This window comes from Xiphophorus maculatus, chromosome 20, assembly GCF_002775205.1.
Source record: "Xiphophorus maculatus strain JP 163 A chromosome 20, X_maculatus-5.0-male, whole genome shotgun sequence".
Lineage (NCBI taxonomy): Eukaryota > Metazoa > Chordata > Actinopteri > Cyprinodontiformes > Poeciliidae > Xiphophorus > Xiphophorus maculatus.
Genome location: NC_036462.1, coordinates 3,406,599 through 3,414,850, shown reverse-complemented (window position 1 = coordinate 3,414,850; position 8,252 = coordinate 3,406,599). Strand labels below are relative to the sequence as shown.

The following is an 8,252-nucleotide window of genomic DNA, read 5'->3' as shown; positions in this document are numbered from 1 at the left end:
ACTTCAATGTCCAGTTGGTTGATTGATAGAGTTTCTCAGTTTTGCCCATGTTCATACTTTCTTAAGCGCAACTTGGAGAAACTCTATCAACAATAAAAACCTCCACATGAGATGTTTAGATACAAGACTTTTAACATCCCACTGATGTAAAAAATGATGTTTCTTGCCATTAAAGATACGAAACTTATTCCAAACACTGATGTTGCACTCTGTCACTATCGTACTACATGATGCTACTACTAAATCATGCTACATAAAGTGATCCAACAAATCACATGAGGCAGGTAAAATACAATAGTTATGCCTAAAATTTGTTTTTTTGTTTTTCTAAATCTATATAGTTGTTGAAAACGTAGCTTTTCCTGTGAATCTGTAAATCTAAATTGTGAAAGAGTTTGCTTCTCTAGCTTTATTTTCCTGACCCAAAGGTTGTTGTCACAAGTTTTTTTTGTCATGAGTTTTTAGTGATTCTGATGCTTGACTTTTTTAGTATTTGTAACCTGTGAATTATGTTGTACAGAATATTAGGACTTTCTTTGAAAATTGCTTTGTTAATAAAATTTAAGATCATGGTTTTTGACAACCTTTACCTGTTAAAACACCAGGCAACGGTATGTAGGAAAATGCAATTTGAAATTTTTATAAGTTTCTTAGTTTTGCCTCAAAAATGAACTTTTGATGTTACAAAAATACCAATCTTTGCTTTCATCCACCCATAAAACATTGCTCATCATTTCTCTTCAGTCCAATCCGATGGTCAAATTTCTTAATTCAATTCAGTTGATTTATAAAACGCTAATTTACAAGACCATTTACAAAAAAAAAGTAATTTCCATTCTACTTATCAAACAACGTAGCGATTTAAATGTATTAAAGTCAGTAAAAAAACAAAAAGTTAAGTTAACCGAGTGAAAAATGCAGAATGCATCAAGTCATTGACTCGTCATTGACTTGTTTATACGCTTCTCCCTCTTCAAATTACTTTAACCCTACAATGACTGAATTTATCCGTATTTTCAGGGGAACCAACATGTACATTTGCTGCTTTCTTCTTTGTTTCTTTCTTTCATAGACTAGGACCATCACAAAATGAATAATCTCGCTGATTGAACTCTGAAATGAATGAAAAGTCATTCAGTTAATCATTCAGCTACTCAGAATCAGCACAACATTGACTCTTTCCATCTTTAAGATGACTAGAACAAACTCCTCACTGTTGAATCCGTGGTGTTGGCATCACTTTATTACAAATGATAGTAAATAATTGGAAATGTAGAAATATAATTCTACCAAGATAGAATTTAATCCTCTATTACCGGACACAACTGGAACTCCATAAAGTTTCATAGTAAAAGTCACATTAATACACAATCAGAGCGCATCATGCTAAACCGATTCTCCGCAAAAATACAAAAAAACAAACAACCAAACATAAAAAAAAACATTTGTTTATCATGTCAGAGTTTTAACAAGAAAGAAAAACACAGAGTATAGGCGATAAAATTGTTGTGTTATTAGATGCAGGTCACAACAGTTGGAAGTGTACATTTCATCTTTAGGATTTTATGTAACACCGTACTAATAAGCTACATTATTGTTGGTGAATAATATCACAGTGAACACAGATCCTAATCGTCCATCACTAGTGGATCTGTTCTTCTCTTCTTCAGCAGCCCCTGGTTGAACAGGAACAATTGATGTTTGTTCGTTCTGTAGGACACAATTTCCCTTTAAGGAGAAAAAAGTCAAAGTTTAGTTTGTTTTACATTGTTGTTTTTCAGCACACGCAAATGATAGAGCACTTAATAAATTAAAATAAAAGTTGTTCATTTACATTATATTCATTTAGACCAAAAAGGAAAGTTATTAGTTATACTCTAGAATTCAGAGTAGAATTCAATTTTTAACGAGATCCAGATTTTTTAAAGTTTTGACCAACCTTAAAGTGTCTTCAGCTTGTGGAGCCGTTTCAGTGAAGTTAGCGTTCATGGAGGGAAACTTGCTGTTGCTGTTCTGCTCGGTCAGAATGTTGCTGATGTCAGAAAAATCTGCTGTCATGTCATGAGCTGTAAAAAAAATTAACAACCATGTTTGCAAAAAGAAGTGGCAAGACCGTGTTTTCACTTAAGACTTATAAAATAGTTTCATGATTTTGGTTATGCCTGTAGAATTTAAACTGAGGTAACACTGAACAATAAATCGTTGGGTAAATAGTTTGAAAAAGAAAAGGTATTAAAGACACGCTAACCTAAATGGCTGCAAATGCAACCATTGCTGAAAATGAATCAGACTCATGTAACTTAGTGTAATGTTTCACCTCTCTGCAAAACTTTGAGTCACTACGCTTTATTCTTTTTAAACCCTTGCTATTTGATCAGTTTGATTTTAGAAGGGGAACAATGACTTTGTTTTTTTATATAACAGAAACATAAAATTTACTCTTTTTACATCATTAAGATGACTAGAACAAGACTCACTGTGAACACTGAGGGCGATGAGTTCAGCCAAAAGTAAAACATTCAGGATTCCCAAACAGACAGCCGCACGGAGGCAGAGCCTCTCTTTGGAGCTGCTCCAACCTTAACAAAAACCTCAACCTTAGCATAATTGAATTCATTACATACTAAATTTCTCTGTAACTTTGTTCTTACCTGTGTGATTAGATGCAGTTTTTCCAACAGGTTCCATATTGACGTAAATTTCCTCCATCGCTTCAGACTCTGTGCTGGCTTTAAACATTGACTATAAAATCCACAGCAGTAGTGGAACTAAGTGGAAAAAAAAAACTGTGGGAAAGAGATGAGATGTCTGGTGTTCAACAAAACAAAAGGTAAACGTATTTTAGAGATAATGACCAAATAAAGAAATTCATGAGCGCAGATTCAGTATTAGTTTCTTAAATATCTTACACAACATAAAATTCTTGAAGGTTTCAATAGTTTCATAAGTTCATATTTGCTGATCTGTATCAATTAATATTTATTTATCCTTTTTCTTTGTTTTCCTTCAGCTTGGTTAATCCTACTCATAATAAACACATTACACTTTTCCATGGGTGAAAAAATAATTGACTCTTTCCATCTTTAAGATGACACAAAATTAAAAATAGTTTTAAATCACGGATAGAAGGATGAAAAGATACATCTGATGTTGCGATGTTCTTGCTTCATCTTGCTCCTGCGGATGGCTGTGTCCAAAAATATTTCCTAAAGGCCAATAAATTATTGGAGCAGATGACTGGTTCCCTCCTTGGTCGTATGGGCCCGACAGTTTTACAGGTCTCATTCTGTCCTGATAACTAGTCACAGCCTTGCTCTCGGTAAAAACAACTTTCATCTTTGTATTTTGCTTTCTAAATCCTCTTTTAACCCTGTTTCTTGTCAAGTAGCAGAAACACTTACATTAAGAAACCACAGGTGTTGAACTGAAATCCTCCTTTAGTCCAGAAAATGTAAAATACCTGAATTGCATTATTACAAAACTTCTATAACCGTTGGATCGAATAATTATGGAATTGTACGTATTTATTCATATTTTAAAGATATGTACTTTTAGGACAGCCATCTAGTAAAAACAAGCTGCATGAGCTGGCTAGTACTGTCTAAACCTCAGTCACCATATCTTCTAAAACAGCCATGAGGCAGATCAACAGTTTGACAAACAGTTTGCTTTGTGAAGCACCGCCTCACTGGGAGGGAATCAAAAGGCTAACATGCCAATCAGGTGTAAGTTGGGCGGGTTAAAGTAAGAGAAACGAGATACTCCATTCAAAGCATGATGAAGACCAGCAAGCAAAACAATCACAGAGTGGATATAGTAGAATATCAGCGTTCAGGAGATACAGGATAGAAGATTTGACTGAATCAAGACATTGCCCAGAAGTTCAGACTGGGAAGCTAACTGACAAATTGCTAACTAAGTATGTGGAGCAGGAAAATAGGTCGTATTTACTTTAATTTATGCAAACCAATTGCCTCAAAAAGATTCAATTACTGCAACATATAAAAGAAAGTGTAGTTACACCGTGTGATTTTGGCAAACAATATTCTTAAACTCATCCAAAATATTATTCTCCGTAAAACTTCTTTTATTTTCTGCTTACAGCAGCAGCAGCAATATATTTGCTACATAGATTAAAGATACACGGTCTCATTATTTGACAGGGTTGTTCTGTTTAAAACCTTTTGGTTTGTTTGAGCAGAAATGGCGTAGTGTCTGGACATGTTAAAATGTTCAACTTTTACCACCCAAAATCCTCACTTCTTTCAAATAGTTCACTTTTTATTTTATTTTAGTTGTTACATGGACTCAACTTAAATAGATTAACTTGTAAAGATTCTTTTTAATATATCCAAATGTTCCTGCCACTTGCTTAAGATGAGTACAAACAACAAGTCGATGATAATTAAGTGATGTTCGCTTGAACTGTTTTTAAGTCTAATGTTTTATTTTACAGTGAGGAAGGCCGGAGTCTAGCTTTAGCAAATGGCTGAAGGCGTCTGATCCGCTTCAAACTCAGTACCTGTTTGCTCCAAGGCAAAACTTTGGTAAGGTTAAATTTAGTGGCTAAAGAAAGTCAGACGGTTTATTCTCCAATGTGAGAAATCCCTTGAGGTTGTCAGGTTTCTTGTTTGATCAGATCTTGTTAGTCAGTATGATTACTAATTAACGGTTGATTCTTTTGTGTCTAGATGCAATGTAATCATTCAATTCACAATTTAAGTTTTATTATCGGGATGCAGCAGATTAAATATTTCATAGTATATTTCATTGATTCCTTTCATACACTCTAAACTCCCTGAAAAAAAAGACCTTTCAGAGAAATATAATTTTGAGTATAATGATATTTTACTTAATCTGACTGATATGATCTTCTTTAGCGCATACTGATGCTTCGCATTGATCATTTATAAGCTTATCAATTACAAGAGATGTACTGTCTGTTAGTGAACAGACAGCATCAAGGAACAAAAGCTGCAGATCATTTTTAAGGTAACATAACAATTCACCAATTTTGTGAGCAACTCTTGGAGCATGGTTGTGTAGTGAGTATGTTTAATTTTTATTTTTAGGTAAAGTGTACCAATAGCAAACTTAGTCAATGCTATTATAAGTGGGGCTAGTTGTCAGAAGATGTAAGTAAGTCTCGGAGAGAGGGAGTATTTAAGAAAAAACACAAATTCACTGATTGAATTGTTGGCTGATAGCCGGCATATATTTGAATTTGTGCAACAAACACGAAAAGAAAAAAAAAACTATATAAAAACTGAATGGCCATTCAGTTTGATAAATATTTACACATTCAATAAATCAATAGAAATCCAAGGGAACCTGACCGAGGCCTGATTAGTCCCTGTCAGATATTGTTCAGAAGTACGTGTACAGAGGAGGAACTTTTACTAACATGTTTCACACTAGCAAGTGTTACAGAAAAAAAATCTGAGTTTCAAATGTATTTAAACCAAGATTTACTCTTTTGGAGAAAACATGAAGCAGTGGGAAGATCAGCGTTGATTCAACAGCAAGAAAAAAACCTGAACAAAATCATTCACAGTGATACCGGGCCAAATTCTGGAAAAGTCTGAACAAATTCTTTAACTGCGGAAAGATAAAAGTTAAATTTGAGTAGGCCTGTTTACTGTCTGTCACATATTCTTAAGAAGTACGTGTACAAATGAGGAACATTTACTGAAATGTATCACACTAGCAAGTGTTACAGAAAAAGAAAATCTATTAGAGTTTAAAATTGAAGTGATGAAGGAAATCACAAACTCATAGTCAAGACCGGATAATTGTGCTACCATAAATAATGCAGTAAAATAGTTAAACTGTAGGTTTTCTTTAGGGACTTTTGTTTCTATATGTCTTTATACACACACACACACACACACACACACACACACACACACACACACACACACACACACACACACACACACACACACACACAGACAAGCACCCATGGTAGGGGGTCTGGGTGGTGACATATGCAGATTCCAAGAGCTGATAGCAGACCCGATCAGGAAGATATTCCGTTTTAAAACCAGAGATTGATCACCATTGTTATCGATTGTTTGTCAGAGGATGTCGGTGACATAGAGTTTCCTTGTACAGCATGTGTTTTGACCCCAAAGGTCATGAGAATCACCCAACTAGGAGTTTTTTTAACCTGCCTCGCAGAGCCCGTTTCCGCAGTGTCTCAGGAAAAATATTCCGTTTAAAACCGGAGGTAACTACAACATCCTATTTAAATATACTATATTGTATATTATTCTCAATTATCTAACACTTTCATTGTTTTTCATACTTTCATTGTATTATTCTTAAAACTCATAATTTCCATACTTTACTTGTATTATTCTTACAACTCATACAGGTCTGAAGGCGTGGGAAAAACGGATCTGTCTGGGGGGATGGGTGGGAAAGGTGGGGGAGGGGTGGGTAAGGTGGGGGAGGGGCATCCTGTGACCGGAAATCAAAATCTATTAGTCATCAATCAATCATCCATCAAACTCCGATTAAAATTTGACAGAAGGTGGCCTATAGAGTCTCTCTGATGTACTAAATAGATAACAAAAAACAAAATAATATGTATGTTTCAACTTGTAGTTTTTTACACTTTTACTGGTGATACAGGAGAATGACTGGCAATCAATTGAACATATCAGGAAACCAAAATTACAAATAAATAAAAACAAAATGTTTAGTAAAAAACTTTGTTGTTACAACTTGAACCTTTAATTCATAAACTGCAAACATCAGCAAAAATACAATCAGAATAAAATTAGCAAGAGAAAACAGCAACATAAATTATATATAATGTGTTTTAAACATCAAAAATCAACTCAAGTGGTTTAGTGTATTTTGCTGCCGCTCTGAAAGCTACATGCTAGCTTTTTGTCACTTAGTGGTAGTCAACATCATCAACATGGCCGCCTGAGCTTGAGTAGTGCTCTCAAGATGGCCGCCAGAGCTGAGAGTAGTGCTCTCAAGATGGCTGACCTTTGCTACAGGCGGTTGTATAAACAGGTTCAAACTGCTCTTACTTCATAAACACCTCATGATCCTGTTTATCTGACAAAATACAGCCAGTATACTGTATATATACAGTATATATACTGTGGTATATATGAAGATAAACATAAAAATGATAAGCAGTATCTGCCAAATGGAGAGTTTAAATAATTAGAAACAACATAAACATGGTATTTAAGGCCATGACAGTTTGATAAAGGGTCTGTTTTTATCTTCAAGGACTTGAGAAACCAGGTTTGACTTAATGTGACCAAAATAGCAGAACTGCACAAACATTTTAAAATCTGCTTCATTTCTTTCTATTTTCTTTCCAAATCAGCCAAAAATATTTTTAAAAAGTCTGGGTGAGGTTTTTATTCAGTATTTCTGAAGGTTTGTATTTTGAATGCTCTTCACACATCATACCATTTGCTCCAAAAGCTGCCCCCCCCCCCCCCCCAAATCTACAGCCCATAATTATTCATTTATTCATTACCCTGTTAGTACTAGATTTTTAATTATTTACAGCTTTAAAGGTGGGGCAGGCATCTATCAACAGGCAAAACAAACAAAAATACAATTTTGTTTTATGTACTATCGTTTATACAATTTTTCACCAATCCAACCCTTCTTTTAATTCCATAAAACCTTTTGAGATTTCCATTTATTATTTTTTCTTCTGTTATTTTGACAAATTGTCTTTGCAATCCCTTCAAATTCTAGATATTTCTTGCTCCAAAGCAAGAATATTACTTCCAATCAAAAGAACCATGTTTGTAAAATAAAAACATTAGCCTGGTTACCATGGATTCCATGCAGCACTGCTACAAATCTGATACAAATGTTCCATAAATGTTGCAGTAATAACCTCTAAATTATGTCACTTAATCTCTTGCTAAGCTATGCAGACACTCAGTCTGTGCCGATGAGGAACTACTCACCTCAGCATGACAAATGTGTGAAGTGGGTGACTCAGGACGGAAATTGGATGTATTTTTTAATTAATAATATTGTAATTAATAACACACAATCTTCAAATTCATGAATGGACTTAATGTTTTAATAGATGTTCTCAGTTAATGGATTTAAAAACGCAGCCAAATTCTAAAGTGAAATTTTGAACAACCTAAATAAAGTTCGGATTAGTACTGATCAGGACCTTATTTAGTGCCGTTTGATTCAGAATTGTGTGCAAAATAAATTTTTGATATCCAGATTGATATCAGTGCTTAAGAAAT

At 34.4% G+C, this 8,252-nt stretch overlaps 1 long non-coding RNA gene across 1 annotated transcript; it reads right to left on the bottom strand.

Moving 5' to 3' along the window:
- Positions 1–1,982: 1,982 nt before the first annotated feature.
- LOC111605927 lies at positions 1,983–2,772 on the bottom strand. The gene is made up of 3 exons (XR_002751909.1): positions 2,652–2,772; positions 2,478–2,579; positions 1,983–2,066 (listed from the first exon to the last, which is right to left on the bottom strand). It is a non-coding gene; the product is annotated as an uncharacterized LOC111605927 (long non-coding RNA).
- Positions 2,773–8,252: the final 5,480 nt, after the last annotated feature.